Source organism: Gorilla gorilla, chromosome 2 (genome assembly GCF_029281585.2).
Source record: "Gorilla gorilla gorilla isolate KB3781 chromosome 2, NHGRI_mGorGor1-v2.1_pri, whole genome shotgun sequence".
Lineage (NCBI taxonomy): Eukaryota > Metazoa > Chordata > Mammalia > Primates > Hominidae > Gorilla > Gorilla gorilla.
This window is the reverse complement of record NC_086017.1, coordinates 88,714,774-88,728,408: the sequence shown is the minus strand read 5'-3', so window position 1 is coordinate 88,728,408 and position 13,635 is coordinate 88,714,774. Positions and strand designations below refer to the sequence as shown.

General features: G+C 36.8%; 1 protein-coding gene across 6 annotated transcripts in view; it reads left to right on the top strand.

Annotated features, from left to right (window-relative positions):
- Positions 1 to 13,635, top strand: part of ROBO1 (roundabout guidance receptor 1) — an 813,755-nt gene that overhangs the window by 726,409 nt on the left and 73,711 nt on the right. The gene's annotated exons all lie outside the window — the stretch shown is intronic.

The window sequence follows — 13,635 nt, the reverse complement described above, 5'->3', positions numbered from 1 at the left end:
TTTCTGACTTTTATCATCATTGATTCCTTTTATCTATTCTTAAAATCCAGCTAAATGAAATCATACAGTAGATAGACTTTTGTGTATATTTTTGCCTCAAAATAATGTCAGTAAAATACACTTAGGTTCTTTTTTGTTGCTGTGTAGTATTCCATCACATAAATAGACCACAATTTATTTATGTATCCTCGTATTGATGGAGTATTTTCAGCTTTGGATTTTTGTTAATAAAGCTCATTATTCCTGTACATGTCCATTGTTGGGCAGGTGCACTCAGTTATCTTGGTTTGCCTTTAGTGGACATACATACTAATTTCTTTTTGTTTTCCCATGTATTTGAAATACAAGTCTTCATCAGATACGTATATTGGAAATATTTCTTCCTGGTCATTCTCTTAATGATGGTTTTAGGGATTAAGTAATTAACTTTGCTGAAAACCATTTTTTTTTTATGATTAGTGCGTTTACTCTTCTGTCCTACCTTGAGGCCTTGAAAATATTCTTCTATGTCTTCTTCTAGAAGCTTTATTATTTACACCTTTGATATTTTGCGATGCAAATTTTTTTTATCTGTCTTGAGTTAATTTTTGTGTATGGTATGAGTTCAAAGTCAAAATTCTTTTCATTTCCCCCATATGAAAACTAATAATTCCAGCATAATTTATTGGAAAGATTATCCTTTCTCCACTGAATTGCAGTGGCATCTTATCACAATTCCAATAAACATAGATTTGTGGGCCTATTTCTGTTCTATGTATTCTATTTTATGCCACCCAAAATGCTAGGATTATAGGTATGAGCCACCACGCCCGGCCCATATATGTTAATTATTGTAGCTTATACTAAGTCTTAAAAACTGGTGGTATAAGTCTCCACCTTTCTTTCCTTGTTTTGAGTTTGCTGTTGAAGATCATCAACATATTCTTACAAATTTTAAAATAAACTTGTGAAAATTTCACATGTACACACCCACTCCCTAAACAAACAAAAAATCTGAATATTTAATTTTGATTTTATTTAAATTGTTGAATAACTTAAGAATTAACATCTTAATCTGAGTCAATTCAGGGAAACAGTAAATATCCCACATGTATCTCTCAATTATTTAGGTCTTTAATTTCTCTCAGCAATGGTTTGTAGTTTCAAGACTAAAGGCTTTGCACATATTTTGGTACATTTATACCTAGGTGTTTCATGATTTTGATGTGACGGTGTGTGTGTGTGTGTGTATCTACAAAACTCCTAGCCAACATTGTATCTGGTGGTAAAATATTAAATTATTTCCCCCTGAAGTTAGGATCAAGAAAAATATGTCCATTATTGCCAATTCTGCTCACTATATTGGAGGTCACAGGCAATGTAGGACAAGTAAAAGAAATAAAATGTATAAATATTGAAAGAAAGACATAAAACTGTTTTTATGTGCAGCTGAAACATTTTGTACATAAAAATTTCAAAATAATCTACCTACAAACTTAAAAATGAGTGAATTTAGCAAAGTTGCTGGATACAAGGTTAATATAAAAAAGTCAACTATACATTCAAGCACTTGCCTCATACAATTCAACAATAAAATTATATTATTATAATTTTATTCCTATATATTATATATAATATATATGATTTTTTATGTGACTGTGTATATATATTTTTTTGATATTACTGTGTGAGTATATATACACAGTCACATTAAAAAATATTTATTATATATCAAATATATATAAACAAAAATATATATTTTTTGATATGACTGTGTGTATATATGTGTATATACATATATGCACACATATATACTATATATACATATATACACATATATACACACTCATATATATACATATATACATATACACACACAGTCATATCAAAATATATATATTTGTGTGTATATATATTTTTTGATATATGTAATATATTTTTTACATGACATAAATGTACAAAGTGTGTCAGGAGCACATAAAAACAGTTTTATGTCTTTCAATATTTATGTCTTTTTTCAATATATATATCTTTCAAGTTTTATGTCTTTCTTTCAGTATTTATACATTTAATTTCTTTTACTTGTCCTACATTGCCTGTGACCTCCAATATAGTGAGCAGAATTGGCAATAATGGGCGCACTTTTCTTGATCCTAACTTCAGGGGGAAATAATTTAATATTTTACCACCAGATACAATGTTGGCTACGACTTTTGTAGATATCTTTGAATTTCAAGAAGTTCTGGAGGAATTTGCTAAAACATCAGTTTCATTATTTGCTTTTCTAGTGTTCTCAGGATAAAGTGTATATTCCTTAACATGCTTTACCATTCATTATCTGCCCCCCACTGCAGGTTCAGCTCTGAATACTGTGTTGCTCACGTGCCCTAATCATTGTGCTTGCCATGCTTCTCCGTCTTTTTTTTTTTTGAGACTGAGTCGCCCAGGCTGGAGTGCAGTGGTGCGATCTCAGCTCACTGTAAGCTCCGCCTCCCAGGTTCAGGCCATTCTCCTGCCTCAGCCTCCCGAGTAGCTGGGACTGCAGGCTCCCGCCACCACGCCTGGCTAATTTTTGTATTTTTAGTAGAGACGGGTTTCACCGTGTTAGCCAGGATGGTCTCGATCTCCTGACCTCGTGATCCACCCGCCTCGGCCTCCCAAAGTGCTGGGATTACAGGCGTGAGCCACCGCGCCCGGCTGCTTCTCCGTCTTAAGTCTTCTGCACGTTGTTTCCACCAACGTGAAGCTTCATTTCCTTCAAGAAGCATTCCCTAACTCTTCAAATATAGGTTCTATACTCCAACCCCTGCAGTATATACATAGATTGCATCCTATACTTTTTTGTGTACTGGTTATTTTCCTATATTCTTCGTTAGACATTAAGTTCCATGAAAGCAGGACCTATGTCTCTCTAGTCAAATTAAATGCTTGCTACTATCCAACCAGAATGTCTCATGTGGCAAATGCTCCATAGATTTTTTTTTTATTGTACTTTAAGTTTTAGGGTACATGTGCACAATGTGCAGGTTAGTTACATATGTATACATCTGCCATGCTGCTGTGCTGCACCCATTAACTCGTCATTTAGCATTAGGTATGTCTCCTAATGCTATCCCTCCCCCCTCCCCCCACCCCACAAAAGTCCCCAGAGTGTGATGTTCCCCTTCCTGTGTCCATGTGTTCTCATTGTTCAATTCCCACCTGTGAGTGAGAACATGCGGTGTTTGGTTTTTTGTCCTTGCAATAGTTTACTGAGAATGATGATTTCCAGTTTCATCCATGTCCCTACAAAGGACATGAACTCATCATTTTTTATGGCTGCATAGTATTCCATGGTGTATATGTGCCACATTTTCTTAATCCAGTCTATCATTGTTGGACATTTGGGTTGGTTCCAAGTCTTTGCTATTGTGAATAGTGCTGCAATAAACATACATGTGCATGTGTCTTTATAGCAGCATGATTTATAGTCCTTTGGGTATATACCCAGTAATGGGATGGCTGGGTCAAATGGTATTTCTAGTTCTAGATCCCTGAGGAATCGCCACACTGACTTCCACAATGGTTGAACTAGTTTACAGTCCCACCAACAGTGTAAAAGTGTTCCTATTTCTCCACATCCTCTCCAGCACCTGTTGTTTCCTGACTTTTTAATGATTGCCATTCTAACTGGTGTGAGATGGTATCTCATTGTGGTTTTGATTTGCATTTCTCTGATGGCCAGTGATGGTGAGCATTTTTTCATGTGTTTTTTGGCTGCATAAATTTCTTCTTTTGAGAAGTGTCTATTCATGTCTTTTGCCCACTTTTTGATGGGGTTGTTTGTTTTTTTCTTGTAAATTTGTTTGAGTTCATTGTAGATTCTGGATATTAGCCCTTTGTCAGATGAGTGGGTTGCAAAAATTTTCTCCAATTTTGTAGGTTGCCTGTTCACACTGATGGTAGTTTCTTTTGCTGTGCAGAAGCTCTTTAGTTCAATTAGATCCCATTTGTCAATTTTGACTTTTGTTGCCATTGCTTTTGGTGTTTTAGACATGAAGTCCTTGCCCAGCCTATGTCCTGAATGGTAATACCTAGGTTTTCTTCTAGGGTTTTTATGGTTTTAGGTCTAACGTTTAAGTCTTTAATCCATCTTGGATTAATTTTTGTATAAGGTGTAAGGAAGGGATCCAGTTTCAGCTTTCTACATATGACTAGCCAGTTTTCCCAGCACCATTTATTAAATAGGGAATCCTTTCCCCATTTCTTGTTTTTGTCAGGTTTGTCAAAGATCAGATAGTTGTAGATATGTGGCGTTATTTCTGAGGCCACTGTTCTGTTCCATTGATCTATATCTCTGTTTTGGTACCAGTACCATGCTGTTTTGGTTACTGTAGCCTTGTAGTATAGTTTGAAGTCAGGTAGTGTGATGCCTCCAGCTTTGTTCTTTTGGCTTAGGATTGACTTGGTGATGCGGGCTCTTTTTTGGTTCCATATGAACTTTAAAGTAGTTTTTTCGAATTCTGTGAGGAAAGTCATTGGTAGCTTGATGGGGATGGCATTGAATCTATAAATTACCTTGGGCAGTATGGCCATTTTCATAGTATTGATTCTTCCTACCCATGAGAATGGAATGTTCTTCCATTTGTTTGTATCTTCTTTTATTTCATTGAGCAGTGGTTTATAGTTCTCCTTGAAGAGGTCCTTCACTTCCCTTGTAAGTTGGATTCCTAGGTATTTTATTCTCTTTGAAGCAATTGTGAATGGGAGTTCACTCATGATTTGGCTCTCTGTTTGTCTGTTATTGGTGTATAAGAATGCTTGTGATTTTTGTACATTGATTTTGTATCCTGAGACTTTGCTGAAGTTGCTTATCAGCTTAAGGAGATATTGGGCTGAGACAATGGGGTTTTCTAGATATACAATCATGTCATCTGCAAACAGGGACAATTTGACTTCCTCTTTTCCTAATTGAATACCCTTTATTTCCTTCTCCTGCCTAATTGCCCTGGCCAGAACTTCCAACACTATGTTGAATAGGAGTGGTGAGAGAGGGCATCCCTGTCTTGTGCCAGTTTTCAAAGGGAATGCTTTCAGTTTTTGCCCATTCAGTATGATATTGGCTGTGGGTTTGTCATAGATAGCTCTTATTATTTTGAGATAGGTTCCATCAATACCTAATTTATTGAGAGTTTTTAGCATGAAGAGTTGTTGAATTTTGTCAAAGGCCTTTTCTGCATCTATTGAGATAATCATGTGGTTTTTGTCTTTGGTTCTGTTTATATGCTGGATTACATTTATTGATTTGCGTATATTGAACCAGCCTTGCATCCCAGGGATGAAGCCCACTTGATCATGGTGGATAAGCTTTTTGATGTGCTGCTGGATTTGCTTTGCCAGTATTTTATTGAGGATTTTTGCATCAATGTTCTATTGGTCTAAAATGCTCTTTTTTGGTTGTGTCTCTGCCCGGCTTTGGTATCAGGATGATGCTGGCCTCTTAAAATGAGTTAGGGAGGATTCCCTCTTTTTCTGTTGTTTGGAATAGTTTCAGAAGGAATGGTACCAGTTCCTCCTTGTACCTCTGGTAGAATTCGGCTGTGAATCCATCTGGTCCTGGACTTTTTTTCGTTGGTAAGCTATTGATTATTGCCACAACTTCAGATCCTGTTATTGGTCTATTCAGAGATTCAACTTCTTCCTGGTTTAGTCTTGGGAGGATGTATGTGTTGAGGAATTTATCCATTTCTTCTAGATTTTCTAGTTTATTTGCATAGAGGTGTTTATAGTATTCTCTGATGGTAGTTTGTATTTCTGTGGGATCGGTGGTGATATCCCCTTTATCATTTTTTATTGCGTCTATTTGATTCTTCTCTCTTTTCCTCTTTATTAGTCTTGCTAGCGGTCTATCAATTTTGTTGATCCTTTCAAAAAACCAGCTCTTGGTTTCATCAATTTTTTGAAGGGTTTTTTGTGTCTCTATTTCCTTCAGTTCTGCTCTCATTTTAGTTATTTCTTGCCTTCTGCTAGCTTTTGAATGTGTTTGCTCTTGCTTTTCTAGTTCTTGTAATTGTGATGTTAGGGTGTCAATTTTGGATCTTTCCTGCTTTCTCTTGTGGGCATTTAGTGGTATAAATTTCTCTCTACACACTGCTTTGAATGTGTCCCAGAGATTCTGGTATGTTGTGTCTTTGTTCTCATTGGTTTCAAAGAACATATTTATGTCTGCCTTCATTTCGTTATGCACCCAGTAGTCATTCAGGAGCAGGTTGTTCAGTTTCCATGTATTTGAGAGGTTTTGAGTGAGTTTCTTAATCCTGAGTTCTAGTTTGATTGCACTGTGGTCTGAGAGACAGTTTGTTATAATTTCTGTTCTTTTACATTTGCTGAGGAGAGCTTTACTTCCAACTACGTGGTCAATTTTGGAATAGGTGTGGCGTGATGCTGAAAAAAATGTATATTCTGTTGATTTGGTGTGGAGAGTTCTGTAGATGTCTATTAGGTCCACTTGGTGCAGAGCTGAGTTCAATTCCTGGGTATGCTTGTTAACTTTCTGTCTCATTGATCTGTCTAATGTTGACAGTGGGGTGTTAAAGTCTCCCATTATTGTGTGGGAGTCTAAGTCTCTTTGTAGGTCACTTAGGACTTGCTTTATGAATCTGGGTGCTCCTGTATTGGGTGCATATATATTTAGGATAGTTAGCTCCTCTTGTTGAATTGATCCCTTTACCATTATGTAATGGCCTTCTTTGTCTCTTTTGATCTTTGTTGGTTTAAAGTCTGTTTTATCAGAGACTAGGATTGCAACCCCTGCCTTTTTTTGTTTTCCATTTGCTTGGTCGATCTTCCTCCATCCTTTTATTTTGAGCCTATGTGTGTCTGTGCATGTGAGATGGGTTTCCTGAATACAGCACACTGATGGGTCTTGATTCTTTATCCAATTTGCCAGTCTGTATCTTTTAATTGGAGCATTTAGTCCATTTACATTTAAAGTTAATATTGTTATGTGTGAATTTGATCCTGTCATTATGATGTTAGCTGGTTATTTTGCTCGTTAGTTGATGCAGTTTCTTCCTAGCCTTGATGGTCCTTACAATTTGGCATGTTTTTGCAGTGGCTGGTACTGGTTGTTCCTTTCCACGTTTAGTGCTTCCTTCAGGAGCTCTTTTAGGGCAGGCCTGGTGGTGACAAAATCTCTCAGTATTTGCTTGTCTGTAAAGTATTTTATTACTCCTTCACTTATGAAGCTTAGTTTGGCTGGATATGAAATTCCGGGTTGAAAATTCTTTTCTTTCAGAATGTTGAATATTGGCCCCCACTCTCTTCTGGCTTGTAGAGTTTCTGCCGAGAGATCCGCTGTTAGTCTGATGGTCTTCCCTTTGAAGGTAACCCGACCTTTCTCTCTGGCTGCCCTTAACATTTTTTCCTTCATTTCAACTTTGGTGAATCTGACAATTATGTGTCTTGGAGTCGCTCTTCTCCAGGAGTATCTTTGTGGAGTTCTCTGTATTTCCTGAATCTGAATGTTGGCCTGCCTTGCCAGATTGGGGAAGTTCTCCTGGATAATATCCTGCAGAGTGTTTTCCAACTTGGTTCCATTCTCCCCATCACTTTCAGGTACACCAATCAGAAATAGATTTGGTCTTTTCACATAGTCCCATATTTCTTGGAGGCTTTGTTCATTTCTTTTTATTCTTTTTTCTCTAGACTTCCCTTCTCGCTTCATTTCATTCATTTCATCTTCCATCACTGATACCCTTTCTTCCAGTTGATCGCATCGGCTCCTGAGCCTTCTGCATTCTTCACGTAGTTCTCCAGCCTTGGCTTTCAGCTCCATCAGCTCCTTTAGGCACTTCTCTGTATTGGTTATTCTAGTTATACATTCGTCTAAATTTTTTTAAAGTTTTTAACCTCTTTGCCTTGGGTTTGAATTTCCTCCTGTAGCTCGGAGTAGTTTGATCGTCTGAAGCCTTCTTCTCTCAACTCGTCAAAGTCATTCTCCATCCAGCTTTGTTCCGTTGCTGGTGAGGAACTGCGTTCCTTTGGAGGAGGAGAGGCGCTCTGCTTTTCAGAGTTTCCAGTTTTTCTGCTCTGTTTTTTCCCCATGTTTGTGGTTTTATCTACTTTTGGTCTTTGATGATGGTGATGTATAGATGGGTTTTTAGTGTGGATGTCATTTCTGTTTGTTAGTTTTCCTTCTTACAGACAGGACCCTCAGCTGCAGGTCTGTTGGAGTTTGCTAGAGGTCCACTCCAGACCCTGTTTGCCTGGGTACCAGCAGCGGTGGCTGCAGAACAGCGGATTTTCATGAACCTCGAATGCTGCTGTCTGATCGTTCCTCTGGAAGTTTTGTCTCAGAGGAGTACCCGGCCCTGTGAGATGTCAGTCCGCCCCTACTGGGGGGTGCCTCCCAGTTAGGCTGCTCGGGGGTCAGGGGTCAGGGACCCACTTGAGGAGGCAGTCTGCCCTTTCTCAGATCTCCAGCTGCGTGCTGGGAGAACCACTGCTCTCTTCAAAGCTGTCAGACAGGTATATTTAAGTCTGCAGAGGTTACTGCTGTCTTTTTGTTTGTCTGTGCCCTGACCCCAGAGGTGGAGCCTACAGAGGCAGGCAGGCCTCCTTGAGCTGTGGTGGGCTCCACCCAGTTCGAGCTTCCAGGTGGCTTTGTTTACCTAATCAAACAACTAACTCGGCAATGGCAGGCCCCCCTCCCCCAGCCTTGCTGCTGCCTTGCAGTTTGATCTCAGACTGCTGTGCTAGCAATCAGCGAGACTCTGTGGGCGTAGGACCCTCCGAGCCAAATGCGGGATATAATCTCCTGGTGCACCGTTTTTTAAGCCCGTTGGAAAAGCACAATATTAGGGTGGGAGTGGCCCGATTTTCCAGGTGCCGTCTGTCACCCCTTTCTTTGACTAGGAAAGGGAACTCCCTGACCCCTTGCGCTTCCCGAGTGAGGCAATGCCTCACCCTGCTTCGGCTCGTGAACGGTGCGCTGCACCCACTGTCCTGTGCCCACTATCTGGCACTCCCTAGTGAGATGAACCCGGTACCTCAGATAGAAATGCAGAAAACACCCATCTTCTGTGTCGCTCACGCTGGGAGCTGTAGACTGGAGCTGTTCCTATTCGGCCATCTTGGCTGCCAGCCGATTTTTTTTTTTTGATGAGTGGATGAAACAAAGAAAAAAGGAAAAAGAACTAGCTTTTGGTTAAGTGAGAATTGAGCACTAGGATTGTCTCTCTCAAAAGCTCAAACTCTTACCCCTGTATATGATACATATTATACATGTACTGGCTCCAATAAGCTAGTGTGACCTAAAATATTTTTATAATGTCTTAAGTACATTACAGCCATTAAATAATGATTGTGAAAGCCATATTGTGAATTCGATAATGACTACATAACCAATATATAGAGACATTAGAACATAGAGTGATACATACATTAATAATTGCAACTTTGTAAAGCAACTTAAATATAGGTATACATAAAAAAAGATTTTAGAAACCTATGCTAAAGTAGTCTCAAATATCTCCAATTTTTATAATTATAATTTAAAGCAAAGGTTTTCATGTGCCAACTGACATGACGTTATCACAAATTGCTTGTATTTGTGAGACTAGATCACGCATAGACCTTTTATTAAACTATAAAAAACAAAAACAAAATCTCTAAATATCTGTGAATTTGGGATTCTTCCCTACTAGCCAGTTCAACACTAAATGTCCTGTTTCACCCTGCAAACTCTGGGCATTTTAAGGTGATTTCGTGTTTGCTGTTTTGGCACTGTTTTTTAAGTTTTGTTTGCTTTATTTTGGAGCTTATTGATATTGTGAAAACAATTTAACACTGTGGTCTCATTCTTCATGGGTAAAACTAGAATTATTGCAAGTGCTGGAAATACCGGTATTTATACATTAGCAAGTCCAGAGGATGGCTAGTAGGCAGAGTACTTTGGGGATACTATTCATCTTTAGCTTCTTGACCTTCTTTACTGTTTGCAAACAGAACAAAGACAAAGGCAGAATCAAACATGAAGCACAGAAGTAGCAGCTGCCTTTAAAATGTTGTGTTGACTGTAGCTGTGACCTATCCCTAATAGCATTTGACTCAGAAACATACAAATTCATGTCTTCTATTTAACTGAACATCTTTCTTCTCTTTACTATAATATCAGAATGTAAGAAAACAAAGTTAATGATTACTACATAATGTATAAAATTTAAAATCATTCGTATTCATCTCACAAAATTTATAGATACATAGTGCAAAGAGTGTTATATTTTATACAGAAAAAAGATTTGCCAGTTACTACTTGATTTGGACAAGTCACTTGAACTTCTAGAGTTTCAGCTCCCTGATTTTTAAAATGGAATAATAATATTTTATAGCCAAATATATAGATTTCCAAGATACAATATTTGCAGTTTGTAAATGGATGACAATTATGCTCTTTATCTGCAATATTTATTGGTGTATAATGTGACTTTTTGTACATGAACTAATCAATGTGTGTATATTCTGTTCTTTTTCTCTTAAAATTATTTCCTAAATATATTTATGTATATTAACATAGACTTCGTGATCGCTATTTTTGAGGTGACAAATTACAACATTCTGATTATATACCCTTATTTTGGAGGGGTTTTGAAGTCTTTCACTAAATGTGGGGAAAGATAGCTAACTTTTATAAACTTTTATAACCCTGCTGTAATATATGTATATATATATATTATATATGTAACCTAGCTGTAATATATATATATATTTATATATTATTTTATATATAATATTTTATATATATATTTATAACAGGTAGTGTAACCCTGCTGTAATATATATATATATTTATAACAGGTGGTGTAACCCTGCTGTAATATATATTACAGCACCTGTTATACCTGTTACACTGCTTATACCGTCACTACCTCCACCACTATTATTTTTATACTGACAATAATGAGCTACAGTGACTAATAACAAGTTATAGGATAAGCTTACGTAGGGCCAGGCACTATACTAGAAACTTTTCACATATGAACAATTTCAAATCTAACTGTATCTCATTTTACCAGTGAAGAAACTGAGGCAGTGAATGTGAAGATGTGTACCCAACTTACAATGATAAGTAGCAGAACTGACATGTTTGCATCCTCCAGTAAGGTAGCTACTTACCATATGGGGCTATTTAAATTTGAATTTAAATTACTTAAAATTAAATACAATTGCATATCCAATTCCCCAATTACTCTAGCTACACTTACATGTTCAGTAGTCACTTGGTGCTGTTGGCTACTGTATTGGAGAGAGTAGATATGGAACATTTCTGTTGTAGATATGGAACATTTCTGTTGTATGGTGCTAACATTTTCTGACTCCAAAGTCTGTGCATTTAATCACTTTGTTAAACATTTCTGATTCTTACACTTCCTATTTTATTTCTGGATAATTCATTCTAATAATTCCAACAGAAGATCCTAGACCTGAATATGAGGTTTGTCTCATTCTAAATTAAGGTTTGACTCATAAATGCAGTACATTCTTTGGTGTCTGTAAGTGTAAACATTTTACGAGTATTTTATTCTACTTCATGACATCAAAAACTTTCATTTCTCTAACTGGAAACATCAAATTGCTTTAATAAACCCTTAAATATTTCTCTTTTTTTTTTTTTTTCTTTTTTGAGACAGGGTCTCACTCTGTCACCCAGGCTGGAGTGCGGTGGCCTGATCAAAGTCCACCACTGCAGCCCTAACCTCCTGGGCTCAGGTGATCCTCCCACCTCAGTCTGTCAAGTTGCTGGGACTACAGGTGCACACCACCATGGCCGGCTAATTTTTTTTTATTTATTTTATTTTTTTGTGGAGATGGGGTTTTGCCATGTTACCCAGGTGGGTTTTGAACTCTTAGGCTTAAGCAATCCACCTTACTTGGCCACCCAAAGTGCCGGATTACAGGCGTGAGCCCCAGTGCCTGGCCAAATCTTTCATCTCTGATTTACATAATAGTTTTTTTTGTTGTTGTTATTGTTTTTACCAAAGAGGACACTAGTGATACTACAGTACATAATGTGTCTAGCCTTTTGCAATTAGCCAAGCACTCCCTTATCTGTTCCATTTAAATATGCATAACAATACCCTGCCTGAGCTATTTAGAAAAAAATATTATTATGCTTAGTTGATGGATTTAAAAACAATACAAAACTGAGGCTTAGAGAATTTAAGGAACTTGCCCAAAGACATATGGCAGATGCTAGAGCTGATCTTTTTCTTTTATTGCTTTATTTTTGTTAAGTATACATTGTAAATTATACCACAAAAATGGCATCAATAACTGGTTTGGGATGGAATGGGGAGGTGTGGATGACACTAAATAAAATACAAATATCAAAGAACCATAAAGATAGAGAACATTGAATATATTCCCAGATATTGGATTGTTTCTAAATATGATAAGACTACCAAATTTAAACCATTCTTCTACTGGACTTAATTATAATCAGTTATAAAGAATATTCCTCCTGCCAAGTTTCAAACTCTAGCCTTCTAATTCACCCCTTGGTATTGCAAATTTCACCCTAGTAACCAAGACAAAGAAGAGAATTGGAAGAGTAGAGTGGAAATGCACAGCTGCTGATTTCACTCCATTGCTTTCCTGTTTATCTTTTCTTTTTTTTTTTTAGTTTGCATGCACAAAACTAATATTTATTGCATGACAAATGAGGAGCAAATTGAAGTGTGACTCCAGCTTGTGAAAATCTTTGGAGCATAAAGCTTCGAACATGACAGATCCAGCTTTGAAAATTGTTGCCTCCAAAATTTAGTTACTCTGACAACCACTTTTCTTTAACCAGGCAACTTAGAATCTTTCTTTGTACATTTGTGTCTTTTAAAAATTTTTCATTAACATCCAGAATTTTCAAGTTGAATATTTAAAGAAAATTTCTGAAATTTGGTTTTTAAGTCATTAAAAAAAACTATAGAGTTTCATATAAATTGCCTAAGTCAGGGGATGGGAACACCTCTTCAATGTAGGATTTATTCTAGTTCCAACACAGTTGTTCTATGTTTTCCCCTAAAAAAGACTTCATGTCAGATAAAGTTTTTAGATTTTAGGTTTTTTTCATGTAATCATAGGGTTAATTGTATTTACACATAATAAAATTGCCTCTTGTTGTTATTTTCCATAGTATAACTATTATCTAAGGTAACGGAGTTAGCAGAGGCATGTTCCCAATCCCATTAATCCCAATAGAGAAGTATGGTATTTGCCAAGTTAGAACATCATTTTGACTTGTCTCTTTGGATCAGCCAAACAACATTGTATTTGGGCAATTTTCCAATTTCTTTGAATTCATTACAGTTGGGTAATTTTCTCCCATGTATATTGTAATAGAAAGAATTACAAGATAAAAAGACACAGGGAACTCAATCATACTGATTTATTAAATTATGAAAATCTAGTGCACTTTTTTGGATCCAAAATTGTTAAACATGCTGGTATGGTACCTTGTTTCTTTTTTTCTGTTGTACAAGTTATGAAAGGTCAATTTGGCTTTGCTTCATTTATTAAAATTTATCTCATATGTTTCCTTGAGAGGAATGGTCTTTTTGTTATGTTGTGTTTTTTCATGTTTTTGAGTTTAAAAAGTACAGTATTCCATGATCACGTCTCTGT